At 37.0% G+C, this 10572-nt stretch overlaps 1 non-coding gene across 1 annotated transcript; it reads right to left on the reverse strand.

Annotated features, from left to right (window-relative positions):
* Positions 1–6853: 6853 nt before the first annotated feature.
* LOC113860475 lies at positions 6854–6960 on the reverse strand. Its single transcript, XR_003503926.1, has one exon. It is a non-coding gene; the product is annotated as a small nucleolar RNA R71 (small nucleolar RNA).
* Between the last annotated feature and the right edge of the window lie 3612 nt (positions 6961–10572).

Genomic DNA, 10572 nt, shown 5'->3' on the forward strand with positions numbered 1-10572 from the left:
TAGTAAATATGTAATTAAGCGAATCCTAATTAATCAGTCCCCGGCAACGGCGCAAAAACTTGGTGTGTAAAAATCGATTACTGGGCAAGTATACCCGTTGTTAGAGTAATATTATGAAAAATAGAGTACCAAGTGTCGTATCCACACGGACTATTATTCTTCCTTAATTGCGCAATTGTTAATGAATATGAAAAATAAATTTTGTTGATAAAATTGCTAAAAATAAAAGAATAATAAATTGAAAGGAACAGATTTCTTATAATAATAAATTATAGAAAAGTATGACTAAAGGTATTCAAGGGAAATAGGCAAGTATCTAGACTGTAAATCCTCCTAAGTGTCTAAATAACTGAAATTCTTCTTCAACTACTTAGTTCCAAACCCTTATCGCAGCAGGAAATTCTGAATTAAATCAATACCTTTCTCAAGGATAATGATTCCTAACCCTCGGTTGATTAATCGAAATCTTATCCTTAATTAATACCCCTTGATTGCATTAAGTTCATTATGAATTCCATAATTAGGGTTAATCCTAATACAGAAAACTTACGTCTTTCTATCTCTAGAAATACATTCAAGTCTTTTTAATTGAGCAATGTTAATTTCATGTAGGAATTTTACTCAAATTCAAACAAGAAAATAAGATGGAAGAAAATTGATACTACTCAATTAAACCCAGGAGAAAAGAACATGAAATAGCATTAGAAGAATTCCAGAAAATTTGGTCAATTAGGATTCATTACGTCTAGATACTCAAAGGAAAATTAGAACCTAAACATCTTCAAACTAAAATTACAAAAAAGATGAAATAAAATGCTTAATCCCATCCTCCAGCCGTCTTTGAGTCTTTCTTCCCTTCAAAAACCGTCTCCCCTAGGTTTCTATGCCAAGTTCCCTTTTAATGAGTGGCCCAAGGGCTCATCTTCTCGCAGAAATTTAAATTGTGATGATGAATCCATATTTTTACTGATATTTTAGCATAATTCTAGCTCATTTAATAAGGAAAATATATGAAGAAAGCAGGAAAAACTCAGAAAAAGAGAATGATTGAAAGTTTTAATTCAATTTGTAGTTATTTTCGCATTTGTAGAATTTATGCTTAGTTCTTAAGGAATTTATCTTGTTTTGAAGGAATAAGCTGAGCAAAAGTCATGGAAATGGATCATCAATGGAAAGGAAGAGGAAGAATGGCAATGTTGGACTCCAAAATACAAGAATGATGGGATGTAGGCTGGGCGTGATCACTATTGTTAGTGAAAGTGATCATTCCAGAGCCTAAATGAGAAAAGGAGCCTGTGCGTAATCACTTTTAGTTACAAGAGTGAGCATTGCCAGTGTGCGTTATCACTTTCGCCAGCGAAAGTGAACGTTCCAGAGAAGACTCTATTCCTAAGGAGCTGCGCGTTGTCACTCTCGCCAGCGAAAGTGAGCGTTCCAGAGGCACTTGTATCAGGACAGCTTGCGCGTGGTTACTATTACTCACGAAAGTGATCACGCGCAGCCCTTGACCTCCTGCGTTGCCACTATTCTGAATAAAAGTGAATGTTCCAGAGAAGCCTTCAACTCTGCAAGTTGCGCGTGATTACTCTTGCTCTTGAAAGTGAACACCAAGAGTAACCACGCGCACTACATAAAGCTTCTGCGTGGTTACTCTTGTGAAGAAAAGTGACAACACGCAGAAGTGGGGTTTCTATATATACATGATTGAAGCGCGAAAATCGGGATCAGTTGCTCATTTTCTGTTTTGTTAGTTAGAGTCTCGTTGAGAGAGAGTAGAGAGAAGACTGGGGTCGAAGCTTGAAGCTCCAAGAAGAGGGATCGGATTGGAGCTCGTGGCTATGGCTGCTTTGCATTCTTCTTCATCTTCTTCTTCTTCTTTCTCTGTTTTTGTTGCAATGTGTGCTTAATTTCCCATAGTTAGGGGTTTATGGAACTCGAATTGATGTATTGATTCGACTTTATCTTCTGAACTTTAAGTTCTTGGATTAATTGAGTTGTTAATTATGCTTTTCATGCAATCTCTGAATGGAAATTCATTTGATTAATCAAGAGGAATCTTTACCAATGGGAATTGGATTGTTTGCTCCGATCTGAATTGGCAACCAGAGTTTAGGGATTTCTTAGGGATAAGGAGACCTAATTCTGCAATCTTATAGTTCTAATTCTTAATGCAACCTGAAATTGAATCTCACCTAAGGGATTAGGGAGGTTTAGTGGATTGTTAGGGTCAATGAGTTAAGGAATTAACCTTTGGCTAGATATATGTGAAACTGATTGTCAATTATTCAATTGCTTGAATGTTCAGAGGATTTAATTGGATTGATATTGATATTCTTGTGAAGTAAATTCCTAACTATCCTTCATTGCTATTTCATTTCATCACAAATCTTATACTCTGTTTCTCTGCAAGTTCTTTGCTTTAATTGCTTTGGTTTATTGCTGTTATATGTTACAAATGGTTACAAACCCTAAACCCTAAACCCTAAACCCTAAACCCTAAACCTAAATTCCCTGTGGAGACGATATTCTGATCTTAAATTTACTCATCACTTGCTGCAATCCTAGTGCACTTGCTAGTGTTAGATTGCAAACAACATGTGACACACGTTAAAAGTACACGCCCAAGTACACAGCCATGTACTTTGGCCGTGTACATCTCTAGTTTTGATGATACACTTCAATTGACGCGACCAGTGAGATACACGCTCATATACATGGGCATGTACTTGCTCGTGTATATCTCTGGCTTCATTGTGTTCTTGATTCATGCAACTAGTGAGATACACACTCATATACACGGGCATGTACTTTCCCGTGTATATCTCTGGTTCTTTGTGTGTTTCAATTCCCAATATCTTTTAAAGCATTCACTTCTTGATCCTTTTTCCTGAAATATAAATAAAATCAAATTAATAATAGTAAATTTTCTCAATGAATAGCTTAAAACTCTCAATTATCATTCATGAATTACAATGTAGGATCAAGTATAGAAAGCATTTATCACGCGTGTTCACTTTTGTACAAAATAGGAGTCACCTGCATCCTGTTCTGTTAAAGCGTTCTCTAGAACAATCACTATTTTCTAAAATAGTGGTAACACACAGTTAGTTTTGCCTTTGGATCATGCCCGTGGTGATCACTTTACTAAGAAATAGTGATCACGCGCAGCCTATTGCTTCAAATAAGACTTTCACGTGTTCACTTTTATACAAAATAGTGATCACGCACGAGTTATTTTTCTCACCTTTGCTCTAGAACAATCATTATTATTAGCTTGTAGATCTTAGTGATGAATCCATATTTTTACTAATATTTTAGTGTAATTCTAACCCATTTGATAAGGAAAATATGTTAGAAAACCAGAAAAACTTAGAAAAATAGAATGGTTGAAGGTTTTCTTTGAATACTTAGTTATTTTAGCATTTGTGAGATTTCTGCTTAGAAATTAGAAATTTAATCTTATTTTTGTAGGAATAATTTGAGCAAGGTTCATGGAAATGGAAGATCAATGGAAAGGAAGAGGAAGAGTAGCAATTCTGGACTTAAAACACAAGAATTATGGAATGCAAGCTGGGCGTGATCACTCCAGAGCTTAAAGGAGAAGTGAAGTCTGGGCGTGGTCACTTTTACCAGCAAAAGTGAGTGTTCCAGAGAGCTATTTAGAAGAACAAGCTCTGCGTTAACACTCTTGCTGGTGAAAGTGAGTGTTCCAGAGAGTCAGAATTTCAGCGAGCTCTACGTTATCACTCTTGCTTGCGAAAGTGAGTGTTCTAGAGAAGGAAAAATTTCAGACAGCTTTGCGTTACCACTCTTGCCAACGAAAGTGGATGTTCCAGAGAGGAGTGAATCAAGGCAAGCTGCGCGTGGTCACTCTTGCTCTCGAAAGTGATCACGCTCAACCACTCAACCTCCTGCGTTGCAACTCTTACTAGCGAAAGTGATAGTTTCAGTTTCCATAAACCACATGAGCTTCTGCGCGGCCACTCTTATCAGCAAGAGTGATAATGCACAAAATCGAAATTTCTATAAATACATGTTTTAAGCTCAGAACTTGGGCTCTTTTGCTCATTTTCCATTTTTTCTGTTAGAATCTCGTTGAGAGAGAGTGAGAGAGAGGATTGGGGTTGAATTTTGAAGCTCCAAGAAGAGGCATTGAATTGGAGCTCGTGGAAATGGTTTCTCTACAATTCTTCTCTTCTTCTCCTTCTTTCTCTTTTTCTATTACAATGTTTGCTTAATTCTTCATAGTTAGCAGTTTATGGAACTCTGTATTGATTTGACTTCTGCTTCTGAATTTTGAGTTTTTGGATTAATTGAATTGTTAATTTTGCTGTTATTGCAATCTATGAATGGAAATTCGTATGGTTAATCAAAGAGGAACATTTACCAATGGAAGTTAAATTTCCTTCTCTGATCTGAGTTAGCAATCAGAACTGGGAATTTCATGGGGATAAGGAGACCTAATTCTGCAATCCTAAGGTTCTAAGTCTTAGTGCAACTTGAAATTGAACTTCACCTAAGGGATTAGGGTGGTTTAGTTGCTTGTTAGGGTCAATGAATTAAGGGATTAACCTTTGCCTATTATTATGTGAAACTGATTGTCAATTAACTAAGTTCTTGAATGTTCAGAGACATAATTAAATCAATATTGACATTCTTGTGAAGTAATTTCCTAACTATTCTTCATTCCTATCTCATTTCATCATAGTTTTCCTACTCTGTTTTTACTGCAATTTTCTTACCTTTTAATTGTTCCTGTTCTTGATTTCTGAATGCTACAAATCTTCCAATTTTGTATGGCTTAAATGGTTATTATTTTGTGAAGTGATAATTGATTTCCTAATTTCCTGGGGAGATGATATTTTGATCTTAAAAATTACTCATTACTTGCTGCAATTCCTAGTGCACTTGCTAGTGTTTAGAATTGTAAACAACACTTAGCAGCTGTCCTAGAACTTCCATGATGACATCCATAATCTGAATTATGGCAGTGTGATAAGTCTGTAATTAGGCCCTCTTTTACAGCCCATATATTCATATTTGACTTTTATTTTATTTGGGTTTTACACTAATTTATATATTAATTGTGCAGTTTGGTATAAAGAGACCACAAGTGGATTTTGGGTGCATTCTAGGCCCAAATTGATGGAAGATTAGAGCTTCGCAGTAGTCAGCATGCCCAGATCCATTCAATAAGCACAGGGGTACTTCGAGCCCATGCACAGACGTGCTCATCTGCGGGAAGCCCAATTATGAAGAGTTTTTAAGGTTTTCGAATCCTATAAAAGGGAACATCTTAGGCATTGTAAAGGGACAATTTTAACATCTAGTCTTTGGCTTTCGGATACACTTCTTATCTCGTCTCTCTTGCATGAGATCCTTGGCACATGCTTGGCAAGACTTGGAGCTTCAAGCAATTGTACTTGAAGACCAGGAACACATCTCATACTCTAGTTTGCTATTTCTTTTGATTATGGCTTTGTTTATGATTGTTTTAGTTCTTTTCTTTAGCATGAGTAATTAAGTCCATAACTAGGGCTATAGGAACTATTGTTCATGAATTTATGAAATTTTGATATTTGAATCTAAATTTGATTTCCATTTTGTGATTAAATTTTATCCTATTGCGCTTTTTTCTTAATCCTAATTAATTATATCGTCAGGCGACCGTACCTCAATTAATTAATAGATCTATAGGGTAAAATGAGACAAAGGATTAGGTGGACTAAACCAATCTTTCTCTTCTAATCGTTATTAAATTAACAAGTTCATAGGTTCCTTAAGCTTTCTTAAATTGATGTCTTGCATGACCATTGGGGATGTTAATTTAGAGAAAAGAATATTAATATTGCATAACCATTGGATATTAATAGTATTTGTATGAATTATTGGTAATCACAAGGAAATCGAATTTAGAGTTAAATAGAAAAATAACATAAAGGACTGAATGAGAAAACCCATATGCCCTAAGTTCCTCTCCGATAAGTTTGACCAAGACGTGCATTGTATTCCTTGCTCTTAGTTTATAATTAATTTTATAAATTTTTGTTTTAATTAATCTGATATCTTTGAAGCTTAAACAATTGAATTAGAAAATTCTTAGTAATTGGAAAACAATCCTTGTGGGACCATATTTTGGGAACTTAATTTAAGAACCCTTTATTACTTCTCGATGGGTACACTTGCCCTTCGAACAAGTTTTTGGCGCCGTTGTCGGGGATTGTTTTTTAAAATATTAAGAAAATCTCAAATTTAATTGATTTGAGCAATTTGTGTTTTACTTTATTTTAATTCCGTTTTGTTTATTGTTAATTTTTTTAATAATTTTTGTATTTATTTTATTTTAATTTTTTTATTTCATAATTTCTTTTAATGTATGCTCACTCGTTCTAAGTGCTCTACAGCTTGTTTATTTGATCTGAACATTGAGAGAACAGCGCGTAAACAAAGAAAAGAAGTGAGAGAGCACAGAATGGCAGAGGGAAGGAGATCAATTCAAGATTACATGACACCCACTGCTAGAGGCATTCTTAGAAGCATTGCGGCACCTAATGTGGAGGCCAACAATTTTGAATTGAAACCAGCACTCATAACCATGATCCAAAACTCGATACAGTTTGGAGGCATGCCTAACGAAGACCCCAATCTTCATCTGACAAAGTTCCTCCGATTGACAAATATCATCAAGTACAATGGAGTCTCCAACGATGCCATTCGACTCCGCCTTTTCCCCTTCTCAGTATCTGAAAGGGTGAATGCATGGTTTTCCTCACTCCCAGCCAACTCCATTAGAACTTGGGATGATCTCACTCAACAATTCTTGGGAAAGTACTTTCCCCCATCAAGGTCCTCTAAGCTTATGATGGAGATATGTTGCTTCTAACAATATGAAGCAGAATCCTTATTCGAAGCATGGGAGCAATTTGGAGAGCTTTTGAAGAGATGTCCTCATCATGATTTTCCAACGTAGAGACAGGTACAAATTTTTTACTGTGGCCTATGAATCACTACCAGGGCTACAATTGATGTCACAGTAGGAGGGTCCCTCATAAGAAAAGACCCAGATGATGCATACAAGCTAATAGATGAGATGGCATCTTCTAGCTTTCAGTGGCACACTGCTGACTCTTACGACATCAAGAGGAAAGAGACCGCTCTGGTCTACCAAGTAGAAAGCATCCGCCCACTAATGAACCAAATGGCAACCCTTGCAAAGCAACTAGAATATTTAATGAAGGCTTAAGACCAACCTGTAAGAGCTCCTGCAAACCCAGAATCTAAGCAAGAGGAGGCAAATTTCATGGGCAATCACAGTTCGGGGTGGAGGAGTAATCCTCCTAACTCTTGGGGGAATGGCTTTGGAAGTCAAAATTCAAGTGTTTATCGCCCTCCTCATGTGCAAAGTCAAGGAGCAAGACCTGAAGGAAAAGAAGCTCCTAGATCTCAGTCCAACTTTCAAGAATAGATGATGCAATATGTGCATTATTCTGATAAGAGGATGGCAGAGCTTGAATCGAAGTTGGACCAACATATTGAAAGAACTGATAAAAGGTTCGCAGAGGTCAAATCTAAAATACAAGCCAACTCCTCTAAGATGAGTGCATAATTGGAGAAAATTACGAACCTTCTGAGTTAAAGAGTGATGGGAACATTGCCATCTCAGCCTGAGCCTAACCTAAGGGAGCAATGCAATGCCATCACTCTTAGAAGTGGGAAGAAATTACAAGAATGGTAGAATAGAGGCACATGCACGCCCATGCTTGTTGAGAAGCACTCCCATGCTAATTCTACATTCACGCCCGTGCTCACTGATGAGCTTGTCCTTGCTGAAATTGAAGCACGACCGTGCTTATACAAGCACGCCCATGACAGTTATCAAAGCACGGCAGTGCATCATTATGAGCAAGACCGTGCTTCAAGCGAGGAGCCTGAAAAAGAAGAGAAGGAAGAGCCTCTTGTTCAACCAAGGCTCTATGAACCTAAGATACCTTTCCCACAGCGGCTGCAAGGTGACCCTCCTTATGATGAAGAGTTCCACAAGTTCTTAGACTTATTAGGCAAAGTTCACATCAATATGCCTTTCATTGATGCTATCTCCAAAATGCCCAAATATGCTAAATTTTAAAGGAGATTTTGACCAATAAAAAAATGTTGAGAGCATATGAAACTGTGAAGCTCACTCAGGAGTGCTCAGCTATAGTCCTTAAAAATCTTCCACCTAAGCTTAAGGACCCAAGGAGTTTTACTATTCCTTGCACAATTGGAAAAACTTATATTGATAAGGCTTTATGTGATTTCGGAGCAAGTATTAATCTTATGCCTTATTCTGTTTTCAGGAAGCTTGGAATGCATAAACCTAAACGACTTCCATGTCACTTCAGTTGGCAGATAGGTCGATCACATACCCCAAAGGCATAATGGAGAACGTATTGGTAAAAGTTGGGGAATTTATATTTCCTACTAACTTTGTGGTACTTGACATGGAGGAAGATAATGATGTCCCCATCATACTAGGGAGACCGTTCTTGGCCACTGGTAGGGCCATCATAGACGTACAAGAAGGGAAGCTCACACTGAGGCTAGATGATGAGGAAGTTGTATTTCAAGTTTTCAATTCTTTCAAGTACCCTTCTAGCCAAGAATCCTGTCACTTTGTGAGCACTGTGGATATTGCTTCTCCTCATGCAATTTATGTGAAGCATAGAACCACAAGAAGAAGGCCAAGGAGGAAGCAACATAAGAAGAAGAAAAGACAAAAGCTTAAACCATCCATTAATAAGCCTCCTAATTTAGAGCTTAAATTTTCTTCTCTTTATTCTAATCCCCATCCTATGAATAATTTTTCTGATGTAATAGGTGTGGGGAGGCAAAGCTGTTGGGAAGACAATTACATATTAAGGGAGTCACCTCTGAGACTCATGCCTTCTTCCCACCATGATTTAACAGGAACGTCAGGCTCGTGACGTTAAACAAGCGCTCTGAGGAGGCAACCTCTGTCTTTTATTTTATTTAAATTTTATTTCTAATTGGAAATCCTTTTGATTGCTTATGCTCAGTGATATTACTCTTGTTGCTCTCTTTATCTCCTCATCCTGGGTTCCTTGTGTGGTATTATGTTTTAAGTTATTATGTTACTCTTAACTAGCACTTTGCTTGAGAACAAGCAAACAGATAAGTATGGGGGAGTTGATAAGTCTGTAATTAGGCCCTCTTTTACAGCCCATATATTCATATTTGACTTTTATTTTATTTGAGTTTTACACTAATTTATATATTAATTATGCAGTTTGTGTAGATCTTAGCAGCTGTCCTAGAACTTCCATGATGACATCCATAATCTGAATTATGGCAGTGTACTGGTTAGAGACCAACTCGGTCCTACTTGTAGGAAAAGGAAACCGAGTACCTATTCGGCCTAGTTTGGCCGGATACCCTTCGTCAGGATTAAAAGGTAATTAACCCAATTTAGGATAGTAATCAAGATATTATTTATTTAAAATAAAGGGCTAAAATTAAGACTGGCTTGAGAGGCCCATTGGCCCATTATAATGCCTATGAAAGGAAGGTAAAAGTACAGGTAAATGGTTGACTTTTCATTATAAAAATAGCATTTATTGCTCAGAATCGAATCCTGACTTCAGCATCGGAGTGCCTTTTGCAGGTACCCTTCCACGTCAGCAACGGTAAGAGAGACGTCAGCACGACAGATCAGATCAGAGACTTGAAGACCAGTGTTACCCCAGCAGGAACAGGCAGTGCCACAAGATATCAGCTTGCTTTTTTTGTGGAATGCATCTTCTCAACAGACCATCTACTCCAATTTTGAATAGATGAGGATCCTCCCAAATGTAGAACTTGTTGTCATGGAGGAATTTCTTTCTCTGCTGCCAACTCATTCTCTTTGGAATATGCTGAGTGGCTTTAAAGTTTGCTATATCAGCAAACCAAGGTAACTCCTTCATAGCTAGCAATTTCTCATCAGGGAACTCCTCATTAATATCAAAGCAATCTGATTGTAGTATTTCTAAAGGTATTCTCGATAGATGGTCTGTAACACCATTGCTCTTCCCTTTCTCTTCATGATGTGTTGTAATGTTGTGTTGTACATGTTGAGGACGTTAAATACGCAGAAATACTTAAATAATGTTTTAAGTGGCTTAATTTTATTATGCAATAAGTGTTGGAATGTTTAATTAATACTATTGAATGCTTGGTTTTACTGTGATAACATATGTATGGTGTGCTATCAATGCTGGATGAAAATGAATATATTGATGTATTGCTGAAGTTGAAATTAGATTTAATACTGCTGTATCATATTGATTTAACTATGTTGCACCACATTCATTTTCATCATTCCAAAGCTGCATAAAACGCTAAGCTGTGCTTGTCTAGATTCAGATACCAGGATAGGACGCTCCTAGACCAGAACAATTCCTCTGGATTACTTAGGCTGTGAAACCAGATGGAAACTAAATTGCTGTATTTGCATTAGATGGGCTGGGAAAGGGCCTGGACATGCTACATTAATTGATTGAAATTGTTGTGTTGGTTGCTGTAAACCATAAGTGT

The sequence above is a fragment of the Abrus precatorius genome, unplaced genomic scaffold (assembly GCF_003935025.1).
Source record: "Abrus precatorius isolate BTA unplaced genomic scaffold, Abrus_2018 Scaffold2, whole genome shotgun sequence".
NCBI lineage: Eukaryota > Viridiplantae > Streptophyta > Magnoliopsida > Fabales > Fabaceae > Abrus > Abrus precatorius.